Below are 14,454 nucleotides of genomic sequence, written 5' to 3'. Positions count from 1 at the left end.
AGTTTTACACTTTTCTATAGGATTAAAAAATTTCAATATAAAGAAGTAGGATAAAGAAAATGATGTGAAAAATAAAAGTTTCTTAAAAGATGCTGAGCCAAAAATGTAAGGGGCAAAGTTAGAAGTAGAATATGGACAGGAAGTCCAAGTCTATGAATTCTCACAGCCTTATTCCTGCCAGTTGACCCTGCTGTCTCTGAACATTCTATCATATGCCACATATTCTTCAAATCAGGAGCTAAACACTCTTCCATAACGTTAGGGTCAGAAGCTCCTGATCTTAGGTCACAAGAAAAGATGTATGAGAAATTCATCGCTCTATAGTTTAAACTGTTTCATGTCTTCTTCCTTATAGACATGGTCTCCAGACACTTCTTGCTGAAGGGCTAACTGCATTTTATTTTCCTTGGCTGTAGGTCTGTCATAGGGATAACACAGTTCCCACAGTCTGAAAGGAGAGCTAGATGCCAGTCCCTCCAGGCATTTAAAAATGCATTTTTGAAAGTCAGAGACAAAATTTCTGATCTGGTTTGTAATGCTTCCTTCCTCTAATATTTATGTGAACCTTCCTTTTCCCGGGCATATTCTGCGTGACTCCTCTCTCCTTCCTGGTGATTTTCCTCTATCCTGGTGACCCAGCCAAATGCCATTGCTGGTTCTTTATGTGTGTGACTCATGAGCATGTGTGTGTACTCCCTTCTCTTTCCTTTATTATTTATTCATCCATGGTAATTACTTATTTATGTAGGTCACTTTATTTTAAAATGATAGTTTTACAAATGCTGAAGCAGATGAGCATTTATACTCTAAAGGACAAGAGAGATGAACAAGAGACACAAAATATACCACAGAGAGCTGGATTAGGAAAGAAAAAGAAATGCAGGTCTGGAATCTCATCTTTTATTTTTTATTGTATATATTTAAGATGTACAACATGTTTTGATATACGTATACATATAGTGAAATGATGACTACAGTCAAACAAATTTACAGGTCCATTACCTTCCATAGTTACTTTTTGGTGTGTGGTGTTAAAAGAAAAACCTTAGACAAATTAAGTTTAACAGAGTTTAATTGATCAAAGAACTATTCACAGTTCAGGAAGCCAGAATAGGTTCAGAGAGTCTCTGGTGCTCCGAATGTGTGGAAAAAGAAGATTTACAGGCAGCAAAAAGAAAGCGAGGTACAGAAACAGCCAGATTGGTTACACACACGGTTGGAACAGTTGGCTGCCTGTGATTAGCCAAAACTCGGTGGTTGGCACCAGAGTAGGTTATAGTTTGCTTACACATCAAGTTAGGTTACAGGTCACTCTGTGAGGAGATGCCATTAGGCTGAACTTAAAATATATCAGGAGGTAGCTTTAGGCTAAACTTAATTTAACAGCAATAATTTCTTCTCTATCATCATCTGCCTTTTTTGAGTTGTCTTAATCTGATGTTTTCATTGGCTCTTTATTAAATACCTTTGTGATGGTTTTGGACTCCACTACCTTCGAAGTGAAGTAAAGTTTGTTTACTGTGTTCAAGGAACCACAATGGCTATAGTCTTCAATTTAGCTAGCCTGGCCAAATTGAAGATTGGTGTGCGAGAGTTAGTATGGCTCAAGACAGCCAGGCTCATGAATGGTCAATCCATTTTAACCGAGCACGTACTATTTATCAGGCACTATGTTTGGAAGTGGAGGGAGAGATTGACTGAGACACAATGCCCTAACTCAGTGGTTCAAAATATTCCATGTAAGGTTCACACTAGCATCATCTGAAGAAGGGTATTGAAGATAAGATGATGCCACCACATGGATGTTAGTGAATGCTTTAGGAATTGTGTTCAGCTGCTAGCAATCGACACTAAATAAAGAGTGGCTTAAATAAATTGGGAGGTTATTTTCTGTCTTTTGCAGGCAGAGGTGGGCAATCCAGTAGTGGCATGTCAAGCCCATGAAGTCATCCAAGTCCCATGCTCCTTCTATCTCGCTGCTTTGTCCTTCTTAGCACACATTTTCCACTCTAAAATTTGCCTCATGGTTGCCAGATGACCACTGCAACTCCAGCCATCATGTCTGCATTTCAGGCTGAAGGAAAGAGGAAGAGAGAATAGAGAAGAGGCAAAAGGACGCTTGCCAGGTGAGTCAACCTCCTTTTAAAAGAGCTTTCCCAGAACCTCCACCCAAAACTTCTGCTTATATCCCATTAAGTCCCATTAAGTAGCACTTAGTCATATGGCCATCCATAACTGTAAGAGAAGATCTCAACAAAATAAGAGCTTCGCAAGTACTTAGTCATTTGCAAGTACAAGTTCAGGTACTTATTATATTGGCTTACCTGTCTTCTCATTTGGTCTCTGGTACTTTTTTTTTTTTTTTTTTGAGACGGAGTCTCGCTCTGTCACCCAGGCTGAAGTGCAGTGGCGCAATCTTGGCTCACTGCAAGCTCCGCCTCCCGGGTTGGCGCCATTCTCCTGCCTCAGCCTCCCGAGTAGCTGGGACTGCAGGCGCCCGCCGCCGCGCCCGGCTAATTTTTTTTGTATTTTTTTAGTAGAGAAGGGGTTTCACCGTGTTGGCCAGGATGGTCTCGATTTCCTGACCTTGTGATCTGCCCGCCTTGGCCTCCCAAAGTGCTGGGATTACAGGAGTGAGCCACCACGCCCGGCCGGTCCCTGGTACTTTTAAAGTTAACTTTGCTGGTTTCTTTTTATCACCCAATTGTCTAAAACAGTCATCATCTTACACTTAAAATGCATAATTGTTAAAATTCTGACCAAAGAAGAGGGATAGTTCTGCAGACACATCGAATAAGAGGGATGAGTGAATGCTAGGGCAAGGAGAAGAAAATCTCATAGACTTCTGCTGCCCCCACTCAATGGTACAAGACTCTTAGGTTTTTTGTGTGTGTGTGTGTGTGTTTAATTTTGATATAAATTAACAAATTGCTTTGCATAAATGTTATGTCAATGTATACTGCTACCAGCACTGTATGAGTAATAGGCTTGGGTCATTTTAAAGAACTTTATGTTCAAAGCTCATTCAACACTTCATAAACTCACTACATTGTTTTTTTGTTTGTTTGTTTTTGTTTTTATTTTTGTTTTCTTTGAGATGGAGTCTTACTCTGTCACCCAGGCTAGAGTGCAGTGGCACGATCTCAGCTCACGGCAATCTTCGCCTCCAAGGTTCAAGTGATTCTCCCACCTCAGCCTCCTGAGTAGCTGGGATTACGGGCTCCCACCACCACGCCAGGCTAATTTTTATATTTTTAATAGAGACGAGATTTCACCATGTTGGCCAGGCTGGTCTCAAACTCCTGACCTCAGGTGATCTGCCTGCCTTGGCCTCCCAAAGTACTGGGATTACAGGCGTGAGCCACCGCGCTTGGCCCACTACATTGCTCTCTGAGCACCTCTTACTAATATTATTGCTCTACAATTGTCCAAAACTATTTACCTCTTGCTCAGTTATCCTAATTTTTGCTTGTTGCTGTGCTCTGTCATTGCTTGATTTCATAAACATTCTTCCTTCTTTTTAAAAAGTTTTGATTGATCGAGCCCAGGAGGTCAAGGCTGCAGTGAGCCACGATTGTGCCACTGCACTCCAGCCTCAGTGGCTCCTCCCCCCCAAACATTTATAATGGCTTTATTGAAATATAATTAACATGCCATACAATTTCACCCATTTAAAGTGTACAATTTGATGGCTTTTAGTATATTAAAAGTTTCACAACCGTCACCACAATTTTAGAACATTTTTATCACAGCAGAAAGAAACTGTATTAATTAGCAGTCACTCCTCATTTACCCTCCAAAACCACAAGCCCTAGGCGATCACTAATCTACTGTCTGTCTCTATAGATTTGCCTATTCAGGACATTTTATATAAATGGAATCAATACAGTATGTGATCTTCTGCAACTGGCTTCTTTCACTTAGCATAATCTTTTCAAGTTTCATCCATGTTGTAGCATGTATGAGTACTTCATTCCTTCTTTAATGCCTAATAACATTCCATTGTATGATATATTAATATTAATACCACATTGGCAATTCAATGGAGAAAGAATAGACTATTCAACAAATGGTATTAAAATAATTGTATATCCATATACAAAAAAAGTCAACTTGGGCCTAAACCTCATCTCTTTTCCAAAAATTAACCTGAAATTGATTCCATATCTAAATGTAAAACATAAGACTGTAAACCTTTTAGAAAGAGGCACGGGAGAAAATCATCATCATCAGTGGTTAGGCAAAGATTTCTTAGACACAACACCAAAAGTATGATCCATTTTTAAAAAAAGAACTTGTATGTCCAGTCCAGGGTATACAAAGAACCCTCAAAACCAAACAGTAAGAAAACAAACAGCCCAATTTTTAAAATGGGCAAAAACTAAAAATACAACCCAGCAATCACACTCCTGGGTATTTATCCCAGAGAAATAAAAATTTGTGTCCATACAAACCTGTACACAGATGGTCATAGCAACATTATTTGCAATGTCCAAAACCTTGAAACAATCAAAATGTTCCTCTATAGTTGACTAAACATACTGTGGTACATCCATACCACAGATAACTCAGCAGTTAAAAAGCAATTAACTATTAATATATGCAACAATTTGGATGGTTCTCAAGGGTATTCTGCTGTATACTAAGTCAAAAAAAGCCAACCTCAAAATGTCACATACTATATGATTCCGTTTATATAATATTCTCAAAGTAACAAAAGAATAGAAATGGAGGCCAGGCACGGTGGCTCACACTTGTAATCCCAGCACTTTGGGAGGCCGAGGTGGGCAGATTACTTGAGGCCAGAAGTTCGTGACCAGCCTGGCCAACATGATGAAACCCTGTCTCTTTTAAAAATAAAAACAATTGCTGGGCACGGTGGCTTATGCCTGTAATCCCAGCACTTTGGGAGGCCGAGGCAGGCGGATCACAAGGTCAGGAGTTTGAGACCAGCCTGACCAACATGGTGAAAGTCCATCTCTACTAAAAAAAAAAAAAAAAAAAAAAAAATTAGCCAGGCATGGTGGTGCGCGCCTGTAATCCCAGCTACACAGGAGGCTGAGTCAGGAAAACTGCTTCAACCCAGGAGGCAGAGGTTGCAGTGAGCCGAGATTGTGCCACTGCACTCCAGCCTGGGTGACAGAGTGAGACTCCATCTCAAAAAAAAAAAAAAATATTAGCCTGGTGTGGTGGTGCGCGCCTATAATCCCAGCTACTCAGGAGGCTGAGGCAGGAGAACTGCTACAACCTGGGAGGCAGAGGTTGCCGTGAGCCGAGATCGCGCCACTTGCACTCCAGCCTGGGCAACAGAGTGAGACTCCGTCTGAAAAAAAAAAATGTAGCTGGGTGTGGTGGCACATGCCTGTAATCCTAGCTACTCGGGAGGCTGAGGCAGGAGAGTCACTTGAACCCGGGAGGTGGAGCTTGCGGTGAGCCAAGATCATGCCGTTGCACTCCAGCCTGGGCAACAAGAGTAGTCCCAGCTACTTGGGAGGCTGAGGGACAAGAATTGCTTGAACCCCGGAGGCGGAGGTTGTAGTGAGCAGAGATCGTGCCACTGCACTCCAGCCTGGGCGACAGAGTGAGACTCCATCTCAAAAACAACAACTCAAAAGGCTACCTACTGTATGATTCCATTTATAAATGGAACATATATGCTATGTTTGAAAAGACAAAACTACAGTGACAGAAAACAGGTCAGTGATTTCCAAGGATTAGTAGTTGGGGGAAGGTGTGATTCTAAAGCAGGAGACAGCAAACTTTTTCTGTAGAGGGCCAAATAGTAAATAGTTTAGGCTTTGTGGGCCACATATGGTCTCTGTCACATATTCTTTACTTTTGTCTCTTGTTTTTGTTCTTTTTACAACACTTTAAAAATGTTAAAAACGATTCTTAGCTTCTGGGCCCTAAGAAAACAGGCTACTGACCAGATTTGACTCAGGTGTAGTTTGCCAACTCCTGTGACAATGATAGAGTTTAAGGGAGTTGGCAGGGTGGGGAATGAGTGATGTAATTGTTCTGTATCTGACTGTGGCATGGTTACAGGAATCTATAAATGTGTTAAAATTCACAGAAGTGTATGCACACAAAAACGTCAAAAACATTGTATGTTAATTAGAAAGAAAAACCCAGTAACCTATCAGATCAGTTCATCTCTGTCACAAGAGATATCAAAATTGACTTTTCCCTAAGATTCAAGGATCGAGAAATCTTTTAAAAGATATGGCTTCTAACCAGGTGTGGTGGTGCGTGCTTATAGTCCCAGCTACTCTGGAGGCTGAGGTAGGAGGATCACTTGAGGCCAGGACTTTGAGGCTGCAGTGGGGCATGATGAGACCTGTGAATACCCACTGCATTTTAGCCTGAGCAACATAGTGAAACCCCATCTCTAAAAAAATAAATTCATAAAATAAGTGGAAAATATGGCTTCTATCCATTCTATTTATAAAGTTGTTTACTGCAGTAATTCCCTTGTTTAAAATGGCACGCTTGTGTGAATGCGATGATGAACTCAGCTGTAACTTATTTGGTTACGATGACGACAACCGTTTCTTTGAGGACAGGAAAAGCAAGTGTTATTCTCTATAACAAAGAGATAAATGTATTTATCACTTACAATAATGTCCAGTTTATTTGCTGAGCAATGATCATTAAAGCTGAAAGCAATATGTGAGTTTCAGCCTTGAAATAGCAATTTAATCTGTATTATTTTCAAATAAGATACCTTTTAAGCATTAGAAATTATAGCTTGTGTTCTAGAGAATATGCCCTTTCTTAAGTTTTGCAAACTACAGGAGAGACTCTGACATTTATTTTATGCTCCGGACAAGAGGGTCACTGTGTCACAGCAGCTTTACTTTCCCTCAGGCCTTGGTAACTGTCAGAGAGAATACGCAGCATATTGTATAAAAACATCGAGAGAACTGACTTTTGTTGTCTGACCAAGTGAATATGTAATGCTTCCCTAAAAATATCCTTTAAGATATTAAAAATATTTCATCTTTTGTAGTGATTCTCAGTGATAAGTGTGTGTATTTCAGGAATGGGGATGCTTTAGGAGAGTTACGTGGCCTAACCCCAGAATCACTGACCTGGTGAGCCCTGTGAAAAACAGCATAGAACCCTCCATCTAGGCAGCCTTTCAAGCTACTATATTTATCAAGTATATAATTCAGGTAAACACGTGACAGATGATGAAACTCTTTCCCTACATTTTACTCTGGATACAAAGGGATTTCAAAAATAAGCATAAAACATGAAGGATAAAAAGACAATGTATTTCTGTGTCCCCATGGAATGGTGGCTTGCCAGTGGCTAGCTTGGCATTTCTCTCTGTATTTCTTTAGGCACCATCTTTTTTCATCATCCCCAAGTGCTGCCCCACACTCCAAACTAAGTGGTTGTACTTATATGACAGAATGTTTTTTCTCTTTATGCCCATAAAATATGTTTGTGCAGCAAAAATTTATTGAGCACCTGCTATGTGCTGGGTAACAGCCTGTGTGTGGGATAGATAAGCAAATGAAACAAACAGAAGTCCCTGCCTTCATAGAGCTTGCATTCTAGTGGGGGCAGATAGACAATGAACAACGAATATGATAAATAAGTAAATTATATAGTATGTTAGATACATTTGGATTGCCTAATGCATTAGGCTGTTTTTGTGTCACTGTAAAGACATACCTGATGCTGGATAATTTATTTAAAAAAGAGGTTTAATTGGCTCATGGTTTTGCAGACTGTTCAAGGAACATGGTGCCAAGATCTGCTCTGGGTGAGGGCTTCAGGGAGCTTACAATCGTGGCAGAAGGTGAAGGGGGAGCCAACATCATACGACGAGAGCAGGAGTGGTGGTGGGGAGGTGTCACACACTTTTAGATGATCAGATCTCACATGAACTGAGTGAGAACTCACTTACCACCAAGGGGATAGAGCTAAGCCGTAAACAAGGGATCCACCCCCATGATCCAATCATCTCCCACCAGGCCCCACCTCCAACATTGGAAATTACATTTCGACATGAGATTTGGAAGGGACAAACATCCAAACCATGTCATCTAAGGTACTGGTTAGCTGTCTTTGCTAAATTGCTGATAAGTTATACGTTATTACATATCCTGTCTCTCTTTTCCATCATCAGTTTTACCCTCTCTACTGGACTATTCCATCCGTGTACCCACAAAGAAGCTATTATATCTCTAACTGTAAAAGGACGCTGATATGGTTTGGCTGTGCCCCACCCAAATTTCATCTTCAATTGTAGTTTCCATAATCCCCACGTGTCTTCGGAAGGACCCAGTGGGAGGTAATTGAATCATGGGGGTGGTTACCCTCATGCTGTTTTTGTGATAGTGAGTGAGTTCTCATGCGTTCTGACGGTTTTATAAGGGGCTTTTCCCCCTTTTGCTGGGCACTTCTCCTTCCTGCCACCATGCGAAGAAGGATGTGTTTGCTTCCCCTTCTGACATGACATCCCCAGCCATGCCGAACTGTGAGTCAATTAAATCTCTTTCCTTTATAAATTACCCAGTCTCAGGTATGTCTTTATTAGCAGCATGAGAACAGACTAATACAAACGCCCTCTCTTGATTCATTCTGTTCTCATCACAGCAGTAAGGGTGATCCTGTTAAAATCATAAGTCAGATGATAATACTCCTCCAAACCTTCCCATATCTCTCCAGCCCACTCACAGTCAAGTTCTAAGACCTTGCAATGGGCTGGGCATGAGCTCAAGTACCTGTCTGACCTCATCACTCCAGCCAACTGGCCTGCTTGTAATTCATCCAACACACTAGACAAGCCCCTGTCTCAAGATTTTGGCATTTACTCTTCCCGGAATGCTCTTTCTCCAGAATACCCTCACGTCCTTCAGCTACTACCTAATGTCACCTTTGTATTAATATCCGTACCACCACCACTGCCACTCCTGCCCAAACATCCTATTTCCCTTCCTGGCTTTATTGTTTTCTCTTTAGTACTTAACATTATTGACACAGCTCTTTTTATATCTATATCTGTATTCTATAGCTTTACTTATTTATCCTGTTTCAATTGGCTTTTCCTACCAGAATATAATCTTATGCAGGTAGGAATTTTTACCTATTTTATTTAGTCTCAGTATTTAGAATCATCCCTGGCATATAGTAGGTGCTAAATAAGTATTTTAAATGAATCATGTTGCCTACTCTAATTGTGTTTGAACAGGGAGCTGTTGGCTGAATATTATGCTTTAAGGATTATACTGGTCACTGGGCAAATTTTGTTTTTGTTTTTATTTATTTATTTATTTAAGTTCTGGGGTACATGTACAGGATGTGCATGTGCATAGGTAAACGTGTGCCATGGTGGTTTGCTGCACCTATCAACCCATCACCTAGGTATTAAGCTCAGCGTTCATTAGCTGTTTTTCCTAATGCTCTCCCTCCCTGCAACCCACCCCTGACAGGCCCCCAGAATATTGTTCCCTTCCCTGTGTCCATGTGTTCTCATTGTTCAGTTCCCAGTTATAAGTGAGAACATGTAGTGTTTTGTTTTTGTTTTTGTTTTTGAAATAGTTTCCCAGGCTGGAGTGTAGTGGCACAATTTTGGCTCGTGGCAAACTCCACCTCCCACATTCAAGCAATTCTCCTGCCTCAGCCTCCCAAGTAGCTGAGACTACAGGCGCACGCCATCACGCCCGGCTAATTTTTATATTTTTAGTAGAGACAGGGTTTCACCATGTTGGCCAGGCTGGTCTCCAACTCCTGACCTTAAGGTGATCCGCCTGCCTCAGCCTCCCAAAGTGCTGGTATTACAGGCATGTGCCTGGCCAGCAAATATTTTTGACAAGTTATTTCTTCCACATCCTTCAATCCCAGCCTTTGAACAGTATCAATGGGTATAATTCTGAACAATAAAATATAACATTGTCAGATCCTCATTCAATGTGTTTATAGGAGTTGTGAATGTGGGCTCCTCCTTCTTCAGACTGTAGAATTTGATAATGTTGGGTTTTGTATGTTTTGTTCTTAGGTATGTATTATTCTTTCTCCTGTCAGTAATTCCTTTGTGATCTGTTTCCTTTCTTGTTTCATTCTTCTCCTTCCCCGGTTCTCCACCCTAGAAATTTGAGAGACAGGCTGATATCCAGAAAAACAAATCTTTCACTGTAATCTCCTTTTCAGTGTTATCTCAATTTTGAATAGATTTAAGTAAAATAAGCTAAGTATTTCTTAGATACAGATATTAGTAGGCATACAATTTTTTTTTTTTTTTTTTTTTTTTTTTGAGACGGAGTCTCGCTCTGTCGCCCAGGCTGGAGTGCAGTGGCGCAATCTCGGCTCACTGCAAGCTCCGCCTCCCGGGTTCACGCCATTCTCCTGCCTCAGCCTCTCCGAGTAGCTGGGACTACAAGCGCCCGCCACAACGCCTGGCTAATTTTTTGTATTTTTAGTAGAGATGGGGTTTCACTGTGGTCTCGATCTCCTGACCTCGTGATTCGCCCACCTCGGCCTCCCAAAGTGCTGGGATTACAAGCGTGAGCCACCGCGCCCAGCCTGTAGGCATACAATTTTATTCATCAAACTCTGCTTACTATAAATCTCTCTCTGTTGACAACATGTACAAATTAAGTTGGAAGGATAAAGAAAGAAGCAGGGGAGGCTTCTGGAACTAGCATGTGTGTTCCTCAAATATCAGAATTGCTTGGTGGTGTTAATGAGGCACTTGCCTATTAATTTTAAGTTTGATTTTCAATTTATTTGGACATCATCACTCCGCAATGTATTTTTAATTTTCCTTATCAAAACTTTTAATTATTCTTCCCCAAATTTTAAAGCAAAACCAGCTATTATGGCATTTAATTGGAATATTACAGATAGAAAGATATTTGAAACTAAGTCAATTCAAAAATTAAGATTTAGCTGGGAACAGTAGCTCATACCTGTAACCCCTCCCTGCTACTTAGGAGGCTGAGGTAGGAGGATCACTTGAGGCCAGGAGTTCAAGACCAGCCTGGGCAACATAGTGAGACCCCGTCTCTAATTTTTTCTCTTTTTTTATTAGCTAAGTGTGGTGCCATGTTCCTGTAGTCCCAGCTACTCAGGAGACTGGGGTGGGAGGATTGATTGAGCCCAGGAGTTCCAGGCTGCAGTGAGCTATGGTTGTGCCACTACGCCCCAGCCTGGGCAACATAGTGAGACCCCGACGTCTCACTCTTAGAGACGTCATAGAGATGTCTCTAAATAGATATGTACATAAATAAAAGTTAAGATTTGCTTTCTAATGCATTTACAGTAAAATATTTGATAAGTATGTGAGTTTGCTTCTGTGGGTCCTAAATAAAATATAATGATTTGAGAAGTATATCTACTGCTTTTTATCATGGAAGCTCAGTATTCAACACAAATGCTTTCTGGTAATCCTTACTGTTTTAGTTACTGTAATTTTTAAAAAGTTATTCTCAGCTAATGAATTGAAGTTACACTTCCACATTTGGACACCATTAAATTACTAAGAGTACTAGGACTTTTAAAAGGTTTAAAATGCATGATTATAAACATTTGGGGATTTTAAGACAAAAGTATAAAGTTATTTGTGGAGAAATTTAAGATGTTACATGATGGCTGAAATAAAAGTCTTGGGATAAGAATAGTGTGTGTGGAGGAGGGCTTGAAATATCCAAAAGACCAACATTTTACTTTTTAAAATGGAAATTTCCTGATTTAGTGACTGAGGATTCTAATCACATGGCATGCCAGATTTTAAAATATTTATTTTTAAAATCAATGACTGGGCGCAGTGGCTCACGCCTGTAATCCCAGCACTTTGGGAGGCCGAGGCAGGTGACTCACTTGAGGTCAGGAGTTTGAGACCAGCCTGGCCAACATAGTGAAACCCGTCTGTACTAAAAATACAAAAATTAGCCAGGCATGGTGGCGCATGCCTGTAGTCCCAGCTACTCTGGAGGCTGAGGCAGGAGAATCGCTTGAACCTGGGAGGTGGAGGTTGCAGTGAGCCAAGATCGCACCACTGCACTCCAGTCTGGGTGACAGAGCAAGACTCCCTCTCAAAATAAAATAAAATAAAAAGTATCCACTGAGACCCTCTAGATGACTTTTACTGGTTTCAAATTTGTTGGACTTCATTAATTTTGTTGAGTAACACTTGTACTTAGGTCATGAACATTCACTTATTTTATTTGTCTACTGATGGCAGTTGTGAGTAAAATCCACTCTCAAGGTCTCCCTCCCTGAACAGAGAATCTACTATAATAACAGGTCTCATTATCTCACCATGATAAAAACGTCAAGCATTTTCTTTGAAGGACTCAAATTACATCTGTTGCAACACCAGTGCATCAGCTCATTAATCTCCTTTCTTCCCCACCCATAACTACCTGCATGCAATATGATTCCAGGTTCCCTAATGTAACTCAATTTTTATTAAATTTAAAAAACACAAATTAGTAAGTTAAAGTAGTAGTTGAAGTAATAGAGGTGAAGTGTCACCTTTTTTGTTGTCGTTGTTGTTGTTTTTGGTTTACTCCTTTCCATTCCCAATTATTTCTGCCACCTGGTGCAAAGATGTGATCTAACAAAAGTGATTCCCCCTCCCCCAACACACACCTATCATAGTCCCAGGGGTTGCCATACCTCACTTTTGTTCTTTGGTTTCCCATATTCATGTTCAACTTATCCAGCTGCTAGCTTTCTTTTAAAGTAAGAGTTATTTGTACAACAAAGCTAGACGATAAATTGTTTTCCTCAAAACACAAAATATGGGCCTGTTCCCTGTGCTGTGAGACTATCACTTCACCAGAGGGGTCAATTTGTGTGTACTTTGGGTGACAAGATTTGCGGTCACCAGGCCAAAAACTTGTCTCTTTGGATGACTTAAAAACTCTACCCCAAGATGTCTTTCGTGGGGATGCCCCAAAGTTTTATTTGTTTTACTGTAGGGTTGCCTGCCCAGCACCCCCAGTTTTTTTCTGAGAGTGGAAATGACCAATTTGGGCCTGCAGTTGCTGAACTTTTCCATGACTCTACTCTACTAGGCTGGGTGGGCCTTGTGGCCTGCACTGCCATCCCGCAGTGGCAGATGAGCTCATGTGTGGGCAACAGCATCATCACAGCCCAGGCCATGTACAAGGGACTGTGGATGGACTACACCATACAGAGCATAGGCTTGATGAGCTGTGAAATGTATGACTTGGTGCTCACCCTGCCAGCAGCCATGCAGGACCTTCGAGCCCTAATGGTGGCATACCTGGTGCTGGGCTTCCTGACCATATGTGTGTGGCCACGATGGGCATGAAGTGCATGTGTTGTGGGGGAAATGACAAAGTGAAGAAGGCCTGTATCGGCTCTGTGTCCCCACCCAAATCTCGTCTTGAATTGTAATCCTCACATGTCGAGGGAGGGAAATGACTGGATTATGGGGGCAGTTTCCCCCACACTCTTCTCATTATAGTGAGTGAATGCTCACGAGATCTGATGGTTTTTTGTTTGTTTGTTTTTTGAGATGGAGTTTTGCTCTTGTTGCCCAGGCTGGAGTGCAATGGCATGGTCTCAGCTCACTGCAACCTCTGCCTCCCAGGTTCAAGCGATTCTCCTGCCTCTGCCTCCCAAGTAGCTGGGATTATAGGCATCCCCCATCACACTCAGCTAATTTTTGTATTTTTAGTAGACACGGGGTTTTACCATGTTGGCCAGGCTGGTCTGGAACTCCTGAACTCAGGTGATCTGCCCACCTCAGTCTCCCAAAGTACTGGGATTACAGGCATGAGCCACCGTGCCCTGCCCTGATGGTTTTATAAATGGTAGTTTTTCCTGCTCTCTCACATGCTTTCTCTCTCCTGCTGCCATGTGAAGAAGGTCTTTGCTTCCCCTTCCACCATGATTGTAAGTTTCCTGAGGCCTCCACAGTCATGATAAACTGTGAGTCAATTAAACCTCTCTCCTTTATAAATTACCCAGTCTTGGGTATTTCTTTATAGCAGTATAGGCATGATTAGAGGAGTCATTTTCATCATGGCAGGTCTTGCTGACTTGGTAGCTTTCTTCTGGTATGGCCATCAGATTGTCACGGACTTTTACAACCCCTTGATCCCCTTGAATATTAGGTATGAGTCTGGTCCTGCTATCTTTATTGGCTGGGCAGAGTCTTCTCTGGCCCTCCTAGGAGGTGTACTATTCTCTTGCTCTTGTTCTGGGAAGAAGAGCAAAACTGGGTACCTCACTCTTACTCTAAGTCACTCCTGGTCACTCCATCCCTGCACACCATGTACTGTTCTCTGGGGGGTGGGGTGGGAGACACAAAAAAAGAGGAGAGTGCACATTTTGTATAGTAATAAAAAATAAGTTTTGGAGAGTAAAAAGATATATATGAGCAAGTAGGGATGGACCAGTGATAGCTACAATACCTATAGTATTGGCATCTGTACAGAAACATGCTTAGGGAAGCAACAGGGCATC

General features: G+C 41.4%; 1 pseudogene; it reads left to right on the top strand.

Moving 5' to 3' along the window:
* The first annotated feature begins 12,980 nt into the window (after window positions 1–12,980).
* Window positions 12,981–14,161, top strand: LOC129475286 (claudin-7-like; annotated as a pseudogene).
* The last annotated feature ends 293 nt before the right edge of the window (window positions 14,162–14,454 follow it).

The sequence above is a fragment of the Symphalangus syndactylus genome, chromosome X (genome assembly GCF_028878055.3).
Source record: "Symphalangus syndactylus isolate Jambi chromosome X, NHGRI_mSymSyn1-v2.1_pri, whole genome shotgun sequence".
NCBI classification, from domain to species: domain Eukaryota; kingdom Metazoa; phylum Chordata; class Mammalia; order Primates; family Hylobatidae; genus Symphalangus; species Symphalangus syndactylus.
Note: the sequence above shows the minus strand (reverse complement) of the source record. Positions and strands in the feature narration are given on the sequence as shown.